Raw genomic sequence first — 13,911 nt, 5'->3', positions numbered from 1 at the left:
GTAGTTTGGATGTTTAACTATGACAGCGTACTCCTGCAAGGAACCAATAAATGGCACTGTTAGTTTCGTAATGCAACAAGATGTTTACATTATTTTGCCTATCGCCTGTATGTAGACGACTCAAAACGACAGAAAGTGGCAATCAGCCACGTTACGTTGCAAGTGTGATTGCAATAAATAACCACTTATTGTTTGCTTTGTTTCTTTAATTACCTTCACTGCAGCCAGTTTTCCGATGTCTCCTTTCAGATTTTTGTTTATTTGTGTATTGAAACAGCTGTAGGGGAGAAAAAGTAAACCATAAAAAGCGTCGCCCATTTTAGCTTACTGGATGAAGGATCCACGTATCTACAGCAACTATAATAATAATAAAACTCTAAAATCGTCGTGTCTGTCTGTCTGTTTGAACACGCTAATCTCCAGAACTACTAGATGAATTTTCATGGGGCTTTCACAAGTAATTTGAGCACAGCTCTGTTCGACGTATACGTTTCATTTTATCAAAATCAGATCACAGGTGGAAAAGATATCGTGATTTATAGTTTTATCCAAAATCGTCTGCTCACCTTAGTAGTTTGGATGTTTAACCATGACAGCGTACTCCAACAAGGAACCAATAAATGGCACTGTTAGTTTCGTAATGCAACAAAGGACTAATAGAAGGCGATGTTTGTTTTTGAAACTCATTGACAGATGTGTTTGTGGAAGTTTACGTCAGTGACAGAATTAAATGCTGCAATATTATTACGAACACAAACTAACAGCGAATTTACTTGCGTAGATGTAAGAATTTACTGATTTCGCTTTGTGTATTAAACATTTAACGACACAGCCTTGCTTCTTTCGATAAGTTTTACTTATACTCTCCGCTAGGAAAGAAAAATTTATTAAGTTTTCTTTGTTATTTGCCTGTCTCATTACATTTTGATTTCGTTTTGTTTGCCAAGAAAAAGACAAGAAAGGTAGAATCTTTCTGAATACGTCAGAACGTCTAAAAGGCTGAGAACAATTCGGTCTCAAGAATCCAATGAAGATCATGAGGCGAGACTGGCTGCAGCTCGAGAACATCAGGTTTCAACTCACTCTTCGAAAACTCCTTTCGAAAGCAAGGCGCGATGTAACTTTGATCTATAGCTTCATCCGTTATCTGCTCCTCAGGGCCTTTCACTCTCAGACGCTTAAAGCTACTTCTCGCCAAAGTAACATCACAGAAGCTTCAGTTTCGATGGGACGTGACTCAGGCAACCGACATTTTATAGGCCCGAATCCTGTTTATTCCTAACAATTTACCATTTCGCTTTAACGCGTAGATTTCCCTCTGAGCTTATGCTAGGCCATGACCATAAACGAAGCACACGAGCAGACACTGCATGTTGCCGGCATGGACCTTCGTATCAGTTACTTTTCGCAGGGCGCTGATGACCCCGCTGTTTAGCGCCCGTAAACCTCAAACACACACACACTTTTCGCATGTCCAGCTGTGCGTGGTTTTCTCCCGTATCAGTGAAGCAAACAAGCTATTTGTTCATGTCCCTAATGATACTACTTCAAACGTTGTATAAAAAGAAGCTTTATAAGTCAAAATAAATTCCACGCTTACAGATTCTCGGTCAGAGCTATAAACAAATGCACGGGCAACGAAGGATTTCTCAACTGGTGAAAATGGAAATAAACTGAGGTGATAAAAGTCATGGGATAGAGATATGCACGTATACAGATGGCGGTAGTATCACGTACACAAGGTATAAGAGAGCACTGCATTGGCGCAGTTGTCATTTGTACTCAGGTGATCCACGTGAAAAGATTTCCGACGTGATTATGGCCGCAAGACGGGAATTAACAGATATTGAACGCGAAATGGTAATTGAAGCTTGACGCCTGGGACATTCCATTGCGTAAATCGTTATGGGATTCAATATTCCGAGATCCGCAGCGTCAAGAGTGTGCCGAGAATACCAACTTTTAAGTATTACTTCTCACCACCGATAACGCGTTTGCCGACGACCTTCAGTTAACGACCGAGAGCAGCGGCGTTTGCCTATAGTTGTTAATGCTAATAGACAAGCTACACTGCGAGAAATAACCGCAGAAATCAATGTGGGACGGACGACGAACGTATCATTGCGGCGAAATAGGAGTTAATGGTCTACGGGAGCAGGCGACCGACGCGAGCGCCTTTGCTAACAGCACGACATCGCCTGCAGCGACTGTCCTGGACTCGTGACCATGTGGGTTGAACCCTAGGCGACTCGATAACCTTCACTTGGTCAGATGAGTCTCGATTTCAGTTGGTAAGAGCTGATGGTAGGGTTCGAATGTGGCGCTGACTGTATGAAGCCACGGGCCGAAGTTGTCAAGCTGGTAGTGCAAGCTGGTAGTGGCTCCATAATGATGTGGGATGTTTTTACATGGAATGCACCTACTGAACCGATTATTGACTGAAAATGGTAATGTTCTGCTACTTGGAGACCATTTGCAGTCATTCATTGACTTCATGTTTCCGCAATTTTTGTGGAAGACAATGCGCCATGTAAGCGGGCAACAGTTGTTCACTATTAGTTCGAGGAACATTCTGGACAATTCGAGGAAATTATTTCACCGCCCAGAGCGCCCGCCCTGAATCCCATCGAATACTTATGGGACATAATCGAGAGGTCAGTTCGAGTAGAAAATCCCGCACCGGCAACACTTTCGGAACTTTGGACTGCTGCAGAGGCAGCACGGGTCAGTATCTCCGCAGGGGACTTCCACGCCCCGTCCAACTGCCGCACTATTCCGGGAAAAAGCGGGTCCGACACGATATTGGGAAGTATTTCATGACTTTTATTACTTCAGTGTAGTAATCTAAAAGTATAAGCAGTTCGTATCCCGTTTGCCGGGACGCCCGCGGGGAGCATGAGGGCAATAAGTAGGCCCTGGCAACGTCCGCAGAAAGCGGCGACACGGTTTGTCTCCTTCAGCGCCCCTCTTCTTGCCGCTGTGGACGGTCCGTTGGCTGCGAGGACACCGTGAAACCGAGGACTCCACATTGTTCACGTCTGAGCAACTCCAGACTTCTTTCTCTGCGCTACTCAGAGTGAAAATATGGCTCTACGCGCAGTAAAAGCAAACGGCACTATCGGTTTTCACGAAACGTTCGGTTCACTAACCCCGTTTTCTTCCATTCATTTGTAGAACGAAGGTGATGAAGTATTTTCACGAAACATTCTGGACTCGTCCATTATTTCGCGCAATCGCACCGCCAGTCGATGCGTGACCAGAACGACACATTTCGGAGAATAAAGTGAGGTATAATGTTTCTTCATCCCGAAATTTAAAACGTATGGCGCAAAGAGTTGCACAACAGTTACTGTATATGACTGATAACTGTACGTGACTGTAAATGAATACTTGTGTTTACCATACAAGATGTCCTCGACTTCAGACAGGAACAATAGAAACAGATACGCAAGTAGTTGAACTGGCGTCAAATCCTGAACTTGCCCACAATATTTGGAACCATATTAAATTGAGAAAGGCAAACCGAAATTTCCGTAAAATTTAGCTCAGTATTAAATATATTAATTTTTGTTTAATTTCCTCATGCATCTTAGTGTAACTTTGTTTATCGAAATTTCATTTCTGTAGGAGTTCATACAATTTTTGTTAATCTTGAATGAAATGTAAACTTTTATTTGCTTATTTTTGCTTATTTCTAACTAGTTTTCGGCTTGTGCGTCCATTTTCAGGAAACAATTGACTAGCGTCCGCAAGGGACACTAATTCTTAGGTAAACGAACAGTATAAACAAATACAATTTTGTAGTTATAAGCAAAGATACAGACCATTTGCATAGAACGTTGTGCACCAGACTTGTTTTTTAACGTTGTACGTTACGCTTGCTACACAACATTCTGCGCAATTAGATTGAATCTTCGCGTATAATGTTTGGTTACCTAATAAATACTGTACTTCGCAGACGCTCTTCAGTTGTTTCCTGAAGATGGCTCATTAAGCCGGAAACTAGTCAGAAATAAACAAAAATCACAAGAACAAATAACAGTTTACTTGTTATTCAACCTTAAATATGGAGTTGCTCTACCAAGAAGTCTATTTTTTTCTCAGAGACGTGCTCAAATAGCGTAAGTGGTAAGGCGACCGCTGCGATAATCGGGAAACCGGCGTTCGAGTCCTGGTGCCCACAAATTTTCATATGTCGCTTTAGGTAGTTCATCTATACTTACTACAATTAAGTTGAATTTCAGGAATAAATTGCAATATTTAAAACTGTAGGTCATCCTCAAACGTAGATAATTGATTTGTCATGTTTTTCCTATTTAAGTAATAGAAAATCTGCTTTTTGGTGTCCAGCTGACTTAAAAATTTCATTGATTGCGCGACATTGTCGTCATACCATGGAAAAAAGTTAAATCATTTGCCTGGCTCGACATTCTATAACGTGTCTTCTATATATTTTATTCGAAAAATGTGTATTACATTTAGTGCCGATTCGCACATCTGCTTAGGCATATACTAGTACACGTGTATATATTTGGGTAAACAACTGCAGAGAAGGATGCGCTAGTTTTGAACAAGATTCTCGCAGGTTGTCGTACTACCAGGTGTAATATTCTCCTCTTAACGACTGCTGACAGCAATAATCGTCTTGATTTTGAAGCTATGTAGCCACCATATTTGCAGATTAAATTGTAGGTATTCAGCTCTACTGCTTACTTCAACAACTGTTATTTATAAACGCCCATACAAGCTCCAGCACCTTTATGCCATCACCAGTGGGTACTTTTCTTTCGTACTGTGAAATGCAAGCATGTTTTAGGTACTAATTAATCTTACGAAATTTAGACCCAAAACAGTTTGCTTGTTTACTTTATTGTTAATTAAGTTATTTTCTACATTTCTGGATTCTGTAGGACCCTCTTTACCGTACAGTATGTTAATAGCTTGTCATCTGTAACTAAATGATGTGACTGCGAGTTTTGTTGGCGAGTTGATAAATCACCTATAAACGTAATTTTGCTGTGCGAAAATATTGCGCGACTACATTTTGCGATCACTTAGGGTTATTTTCGAAGTACCCGGCCTTTTCTACAGGCACATCCTTAGTACAAATGTGCACAGAAACAAAATACATGTGTCTGAGGAACTCCACTTACAAGTGACACTTTTGAACATTTCAAGATACAATGTTTACGTTGCCGCTTCTCCTTGTTGATTTTAACTTGTTTTTAGGTACACAAAGCAGGAAAAATGAAATATTAACACATGGTTGCGAAGCAGCAACTGTGTAAATCTGAAGAGCCTGAAAAATCAGCCAACGAGTTATAAACAAAGGCTTATTAGCCCTTGACCTAGGTTTCGATATATGTAAAAATATCTTCAGCAGTACTGGGCCTTGTTGCATCACATGATGTAATAAGGCCCACTACTTCTGAAGCCGGCCGAAGTGGCCGTGCGGTTAAAGGCGCTGCAGTCTGGAACCGCAAGACCGCTACGGGCATGGATGTTTGTGATGTCCTTAGGTTAATTAGGTTTAACTAGTTCTAAGTTCTAGGAGACTAATGACCTCAGCAGTTGAGTCCCATAGTGCTCAGAGCCATTTGAACTTCTGAAGAATATGTAATTAGGACCACTACTTCTGAAGAAAATATTTATACAAATATTGAAACCTAGGTCAAGGGCTAATAAACCTTTATTTGTAAATGATTGGCTGATTTTTCCACCTTTTTTCTCATTTTTGCTAAATACACCTACGTCAAGGGCTAAAAACTTTTATTTGCAACTGGTTGGCTGATTTTTCCACCTTTTTCCTTGTTTGCTAAATACATCTACGTCAAGGGCTAATAAACCTTTATTTGCAACTGGTGGGCTGATTTTTCAACCCCTTCAGGAAGAATAAATTAACAACTGAATCGTGACTCACTAAAAGGGCTTAAATCTATTGACTCTACATTTGATAAAACTACAAAAAACTGTTTGCCATCTGGTTCAATTGTGTGACTTCAATTCAGGCTACTGTAACTGCTGCTACGTTACTCTTGGATATGTTTATTACATTTTTCATCTCAGAAGAAATTTAGACATTTTAAAGGTGTTTATAGTGAATGGACATAAGTCCTTTTAACAATTCATTTTCAAAAACATTCCAGAAAGAGTACGAGTATTTCTTATTGTACTTGATACTGTTAATCTCAACTAAAATCATAGTTTTTGATATGAAAGTATTATTTTTTAACTCAATAGCGGCATAATATATTTCCATGAATGAGCGCTAATGTCTCGTAAAACAGCTAATCTTTTACATTTTAGCAGGTTTTTAATAATATTCAAGAAGTAATATTATTTAATCATTTATGAACATCCAGACACATAATAAACAAAACATAAACTGTGGTATTTAAGCCTGGCAAGAAGTCAACGATTTTACAGCTACTGATTTAACAATGATCTTTTAGTCTTCTTCACTATTATCATTTGCTCCGGCCGTGTTGTCCCAGTTAACAACCGCTTGGTAGAAAATCTTTTCTTCTCCTCCATGGGAAATACAGTATATGAGAGTACTTGCTAATGTCCATTACTTTCTTGATTTTGATGGGAACAGTGTGGTCTAGAGACGCTAAGGAGTTAGGGAAAGGTACACCATTCTTATCATTACGCCGAGAAAGCTTAAATGTTTGACATACAAAGCTGCGTACTTAAGGTGAAGTCATCACACATCCTTTCAGATCTGAAGAGTATTTAAATTCCATATAGTCACAAGGCCTAAACGTAACTTGCTCAGGTCGGGACTCAGAAAGTTTCATTGTTTCCATCGGTACTGTTGTTTTCTTATATTACCGTGGCCACCAGGCATTAACATTCAATATATTACATGATTCCATCATTTTCACAGTTTCTTCTAGCTGTTTATGTACGCTTGTCCAGGTACACGAGCTTGTTCTAATACGTTCCTTGAAAATTAGGTGTCATTCCTCACTTGTTTCCTCTTTTTAAGCTTTTTCCTTGTTTAATTAACAATATCATTTATGTCAATAATCTTAGCATCCCAAAATAATCATGAATAATTAAAAACAAGAGTCGCAGCTTCTTCACTGTTACCTTTATGGCCAGACATTAGTCTATTATTTTCATGTGTAATCACTTTCATTCAGTTCACACATAGAGTTAAGTGTTAAAAGACCTTAAGTCCTGCTGACACTACGAAAAGATTGAAACCTTGGTGTTTGGTCAAGGACTGTTAGGAGTAAAGTCCTTTTAACACTGACATATGTATTTATGCATCAAGATCCCACATGCTTTCCTGAAAACAGGTAAAACTGGACATAAGCTCTTTTACAAAGTCATGATTCAATAGCAGAATAGCAAAAGAAATAGATCACAGCCCTGTCATTATAGTCTGAAACTTCAATAACGTACCGCAATGTTACCCTGTGCCTTTAGTACTACCTAAATTGGCGGTCATGTCATATCGTGTTCAAATGACTTGGTCGTGTTGGAACATGTCTCTAGTTGTGTGTTATTACCCTTTCCTAACATACATCTTACCGTTAATGTGATAGTTACTTAGCCCTAAACTCAAGCGCTCTCAATGTTAATCCATTTTTCTATTTCGACTAAGAAACGAAATAGAGGCGACGGTTCATAAATGGTTCTAAAGCAGCTAGTGACGTATTCCTTGAACAGGTTGTGACAAACTAACCTTTGACAGCTAGACTGACGAGCCAAAAAATTATGACCACTACCCACCGCGACATTGGATGCCGCCTGGTGACGTCGTGGGCACGTGACGCGGTAAAAAAGTATGTAAGCTGGAGCAGACACGGAAATGGGATCATCCTAGCGAACATATGGACTGCAAATGGGTAAATCCATTGAGATAAGCGACTTTGACAAAGGACAGATTTATTAGGTGGAGCCTGTGAATGAGTATTTCGTAAACGGCGAAGCTGGTCTAATGTTCACGTGCTGCTGTCGTGAGCATCTACTGAAAGAGGCAGGAGGACAATGAAACAATTACTAGGCACTAAATGGTTGGACGTCTACGTTTCTTCACAGAACGTGGCATTCGGAGGCATGTCTGCTCTGTGAAGTAGGATAGATGGTGATCTGTTCAAATGGTTCCAATGGCTCTGAGCACTATGGGACTTAACATCTATGGTCATCAGTCCCCTAGAACTTAGAACTACTTAAACCTAACTAACCTAAGGACAGCACACAACACCCAGTCATCACGAGGCAGAGAAAATCCCTGACCCCGCCGGGAATCGAACCCGGGAACCCGGGGGTGGGAAGCGAGAACGTGGTGATCTGTGACGTCTCTACCGGAGCTGCACAACGCTGGTGAACACACAAGTGTTTCGGAGCACTCCGTTATCGTACATTGTTGAAGATGGAACTCCGCAGCAGACCAACACTACGTGTTCTCAAGTTTGACATCGTCAATTATGATTGCAGTGGACATGAGACCATCGGAATTCGAGCGTCGATCAATCGCAACGTGTCGGCTCTTGGGGTAAATCACACTTTAGCTACATTAAGCCGATAGTCGTCTTCACAAACTCTGTCATCGAGGTGAAAGGTGGCTCGAAGTGTGCAGCGCCTCACGGACGCAGGTTGATGGGAGCAGTATTATCCTATGGGAATCATTCTGTTACGTTTGCATGGGACCTGTGGTGTTGACAGCTGCGAAAAACCTGCATCCCTTCACGCTTGATGTCTTACTCGACGGTGATGTCATCTTTCAGTACTATAAGTGCCCGCGTCTCGGAGCTAGAACCTTGCTACTGTAGCTTGAGGAGCATTATGTCTCGTACACAAAATTCGCCTGATGTAAATCCTCTGGAACCCATCTGGGTCGGTATCGTGCGCCATCACCGCGTACGCAGATGAGCAAGGCCGATAGATCTACATTCGCCTTACATTCGCTAATGAAAATCAGTCGCCGGCCGCTGGTGGCCGAGCGGTTCTGGCGCTACAGTCTGGAACCGCGCGACCGCTACGGTCGCAGGTTCGAATCCTGCCTCGGGCATGGATGTGTGTGTTGTCCTTAGGTTAGTTAGGTTTAAGTAGTTCTAAGTTCTAGGGGACTTATGACCTCAGCAGTTGAGTCCCATAGTGCTCAGAGCCATTTGAACCATTTTTTTTTTTGAAAATCAGTCGCTGTCCTCACAAGGGAACCTCCCCATCGCACCCCTCTCAGATTTAGTTATAAGTTGGCACAGTGGATAGGCCTTGAAAAACTGAACACAGATCAATCGAGAAAACAGGAAGAAGTTGTGTGGAACGATGAAAAAATAAGCGAAATATACAAACTGAGTAGTCCATGCGCAAGATATGCAACATCAATGACAATGTGAGATCATGTGCGTCATGGTCCCGTGGTTAGCGTGAGCAGCTGCGGAACGAGAGGTCCTTGGTTCAAGTCTTCCCTCGAGCAAAAATTTTACTTTCTTTATTTTCGCAAAGTTATGATCTGTCCGTTCGTTCATTGACGTCTGTGTTCACTGTAATAAGTTTAGTGTCTGTGTTTTGCAACCGCACCGCAAAACCGTGCACGTCCTTTCGTCTATTATTCGCACGGTTTTGCGGTGCGGTCGCAAAACACAGACACTAAACTTATTACAGTGAACACAGACGTCAATGAACGAACGGACAGATCATAACTTTGCGAAAATAAAGAAAGTAAAATTTTCACTCGAGGGAAGACTTGAACCAAGGACCTCTCGCTCCGCAGTTGCTCACGCTAACCACGGGACCACGACGCACATGAGCTCACTTTCTCGTTGATGTTTCATATCTTGCGCATGGACTACTCAGTTTGTATATTTCGCTTATTTTTTTCATAGTTCCGCACAACTTCTTCCTGTTTTCTCGATTGATCTGTGTTCAGTTTTTCAAGGCCTATCCACTGTGCCAACTTATAACTGAATCTGAGGGGGGTGCGATGGGGAGGTTCCCTTGTCAGTGCCTCAAAAGTTCCGTTATGAATAACGCAGCCCCAAAGCTCCGTACATAACTTTTGTTAGGAAGATAATCAGTTACCTTCGAGTCAACGGCCTCGTTAAGCAGCGTACGTGGACGGACGAGCAAGGCGGCGCTAGCTCTGAGCAGGTGGCGGCGAACAATGAGCGCGTGTTTATGCGGCGGACTGCCTTCCCGGAATACATAAGCAGGCGGGCGTCTGTGGCGGAGACCACAGCCTCGGAACTCTGCTTTTCTATCTGGCTGTGCACCAAACCATCTTAGATTTAGGTACAATATAGCCCGTCAGTTGCAATTATGAATTTTAGTAGGTTTCATATCGAAATCAGATGGAACGGGATAATTGGAGCAAAACTAAAATGAGGGGTTGGTTAAAATGTTGCGCGGGAGCAAATTTCAGTGGGTACAATACTGTTCACAACACAACAAAGGATTCTTCTGAATAAGACACTGAAGAATATTAAAGCACAAATCACGCACAGCGAATGGGGTTTCATCACGAAGCGAGGTCAATGGCAGCATAATCAGAGCAATCACAGTAAACAGATTCATCAGACTGCGTTCTCTTTCGGCAGTGACTTTGTCTGCATTTTTAGTGTCAACACAGCTCTCAGTAGTCTGCTGGGAAACATGTATATTCTTGGTTGGCTGGTTAGTTGATTTGGAGGAAGAGACCAAACAGCGAAGTCATCGGATTAGGGAAGAATGGGGAAGGAAGCCGGCCGTGCCCTGTCAAACTAACCATCCTGGCATTTGCCTGAAGAGATTTAGGGAAATCACGGAAAACCTAAATCAGGATGGCCGAACGCAGGATTGAACGTCGTCCTCCCGAATGCGAGACCAGTGCGCTAACCACTGCGCCACCTCGCTCGGTCATCTAGTCCTGTAAGTTTTCTGTACTGGAAGAATAACTTGGGATCACTAGTTCTTACATTAAAATTTATTAAATCTACCTAACAGCACCTCCACGCCAGAGGACTCCGACCTATGTCATACACCTTGTATTGAGCCTCTTTCATGCTGCATATACAAAGATTTGTGCTCAGATAAACCTTAAGTATTATTTTGAAATGACTTACATCGAAGGGCACACCCACATAAGTAAAGATGAAGTTTTACTTAGATGGCCTCTGTCAGTAGTCCAACGCTCTGACATTAGTACTGCCCTGGCTTTTCTTGGCGCGTCAGCCCCCTGATGTTGAACGTGTCTGCCCTGCACGGGGTACGACCTGCTACATCTTGGAAGGAGTCTGTCGGCAGCTGGCATAGACAGCAGGTCTGCTGCACTGCAGCATCAAGCCCTCCAGGTTAGACCTACTGTGAGAGGCTGCTGCCCTGTCCCGCTCTTGAACCAATGGCTGCAGCTGGTGGCACCTAGTCGTCTAGTGGTCTAGCGTAGACTTGACGTTGGGGTAGTACTTTTAGGCTCGAAATTCAGTTATTTATATTATCTAGGGCGCATTAATTGTTCTACTGTTTGGCTGCCAGTCACATAGCTCATAACATAGATCTAGGTTTGATACGGTGACACTGTCCTGCCTGCTCCGCCTATTACCACTGCTTGGTGCGGGCTCTGCAGAGTATGACTAGCACGTTTTCGCAGACGTTCTGCGTAAGTATTGCTACAATCTACATGTCACAACCATGCACTTACTGGCGGTCGATAGCTAATGGAACAATACATGGCAGCCTCTTATAAATGTCACCTAAGAGTTCGTAGTGGCGCTAAGTTTCTACACTAACGGAAAATAATCACAATGCCAAAAAATAAAAATAAATAAATAAAAATAAAAAATGTAGAGTAATGAAATTTCTGGCATGCATTCGTCTAACTAATATACACTGAAGCGCCAAAGAAACTAGTATCGCATGCGTACTCACATACATAGACATTTAAACAGGCAGAATACGGCGCTGTGGTCGGCAACGCCTATATAAGACAAGTGTATGGCGCAGTTGTTAGATACGTTACTGCTGCTACAATGGCAGATTATCAAGATTTGAGTGAACTTGCACGTGGTGTTATAGTCTACGCACGAGCGATGGGACACAGCATCTTCGAGATAGCGATGAAGTGGGGATTTTCCCGTACGATCATTTCACGAGTGTACCGTGAATATCAGGAATCCGGTAATACGTCAAATCTCAGACATCGCTCCGGCCGGAAACAGATCCAGCAAGAACGGGACCAACGACGACTGAGGAGAATTGTTCAAAGTGACAGTAGTGCAACCCTTACACAAATTGCTGCAAATTTCAGTTTTGGGCCATCAACAAGTGTCAGCGTGCAAGCAATTCAACGAAACATCATCGATTAGAGCTTTTGGAGCCGAAGGCCCGTCAAAACCGACATTGGACTGCTGATAACTGGTAACACGTTGCCTGGTCGGACGAGACTCGTTTAAAATTTTGTCGAGCGGATGGACGTGTACGGTATGGAGCCAACATCATGAATGCGTGACCCTGCATGTCGGCATGGGACTGTTCAAGTTGATGGAGGCACTGTAATGGTGTGGGGCGTGTGCAGCTCCTTGTCTGGAGCATCTTCATTGCCCCTGCAGAGTGCGGCCAAGAATTGTCGTGCAGAACGAACTGATTGACAGTTATGTTATGTAGATTGCATACCTTCAGGCGAAATCTTTCGTCAGGCCCTCGTACTTACCGGGAGACGCTAATTTCTAGCCATCTTTACGTTCTCACTGTGAGCTCAGAACTGGAAAGAGCGACATGATGCGATCGATAGGCGTACTAGACACAGTGTCCAACGCATCTGTGCAAAACTTCATCAGATTTTCACTGTATTTTCCATTTCGCGACCGATCGTTCCTTACTTTCCGAATAACCCTCATATTGTAGGAGTCACAGCTGCGTGTGGCCAGGTGGCACGCAGATCGGATAAGTTTTCGCGACATAATTGCAATGATGACAAACACCTGGGCCAACGACTCACCGTGCTTTTGTTCATTGTCAAGTCTCCGTATACATTCTGCAAGCGCCTCCGATGCTCTGGTTTTCTACCAAAAGAAACTTAATGACAGCTCTCTCTTTGGAGAGCACCTCTGTTACAGATGCTGTTTTGAAGGTTACGTATAGGGCCACTGCCTGAAGGAACTTCTTGAAATATAAGAGCTGAAGCTGGGATATTCCACTATCTTTTCACTAATGACTTTGAACTGTATTCTCGTTGCGCCGTGTAGTGATCTGTCGGCACAGAACTCATTCCAGTCCTGTGGTTGGATCTCGGAAGTTTTCCAGAAAATAATTAGACAGCTACAGAGCGTTTCATTGTCAAATTGTAAGTTGTGGCCAGCACAACTATGTCTCGAGCGCCAAAGCGAGCTTGCCGACCCTTACTTAGACTGATCTGGCTTGTGTAGGTTTGCAAAGACTCCATCTGGTTCCGCCAATAAACATTTACTATTGAAAGTGCGGAGCAATACTCTTACGTCACTTATTTTGTGTTGCGCACTGCATATCACCACGTATTTTGTGTCGCTCACTGCATATCGCCACGAGTACGTAGAATGACGTCGCGGTCGTAGATGTGACTTCGTGCGACGCCACAAAAATTTGAAGGCATAAACAAAAGGAAAGTTTCAACGTGAAATGTAGCACGTATTTGAGTTGAACCTATACAACTGCTGCAAAAACGAAACCGGAGACGTCTGTCGAAACATCAGGGAAAAGACGCCAGATGACTCTAAGATTCGGTTCTCATTGAGACAGCGCAAAATGTGATAAGATACACAATGCGACTCGAGATATGACGCAGAAGCCACTCGACTTGGTCGAACGCGTTGAAACGTGGCTGAAGCTATCACATCGCCCTGTGCAACAGAGAGTGTTCGTTGCTCCACTGAACTGTGTCGTCCGACACAAATTTGGAGTCATGTTGTTGTATGTAAATAAAGTAAGGCTACACCCGTCTCTCTA

This window comes from Schistocerca nitens, chromosome 2 (assembly GCF_023898315.1).
Source record: "Schistocerca nitens isolate TAMUIC-IGC-003100 chromosome 2, iqSchNite1.1, whole genome shotgun sequence".
In the NCBI taxonomy this organism is placed as follows: Eukaryota; Metazoa; Arthropoda; class Insecta; order Orthoptera; family Acrididae; genus Schistocerca; species Schistocerca nitens.
Note: the sequence above shows the minus strand (reverse complement) of the source record.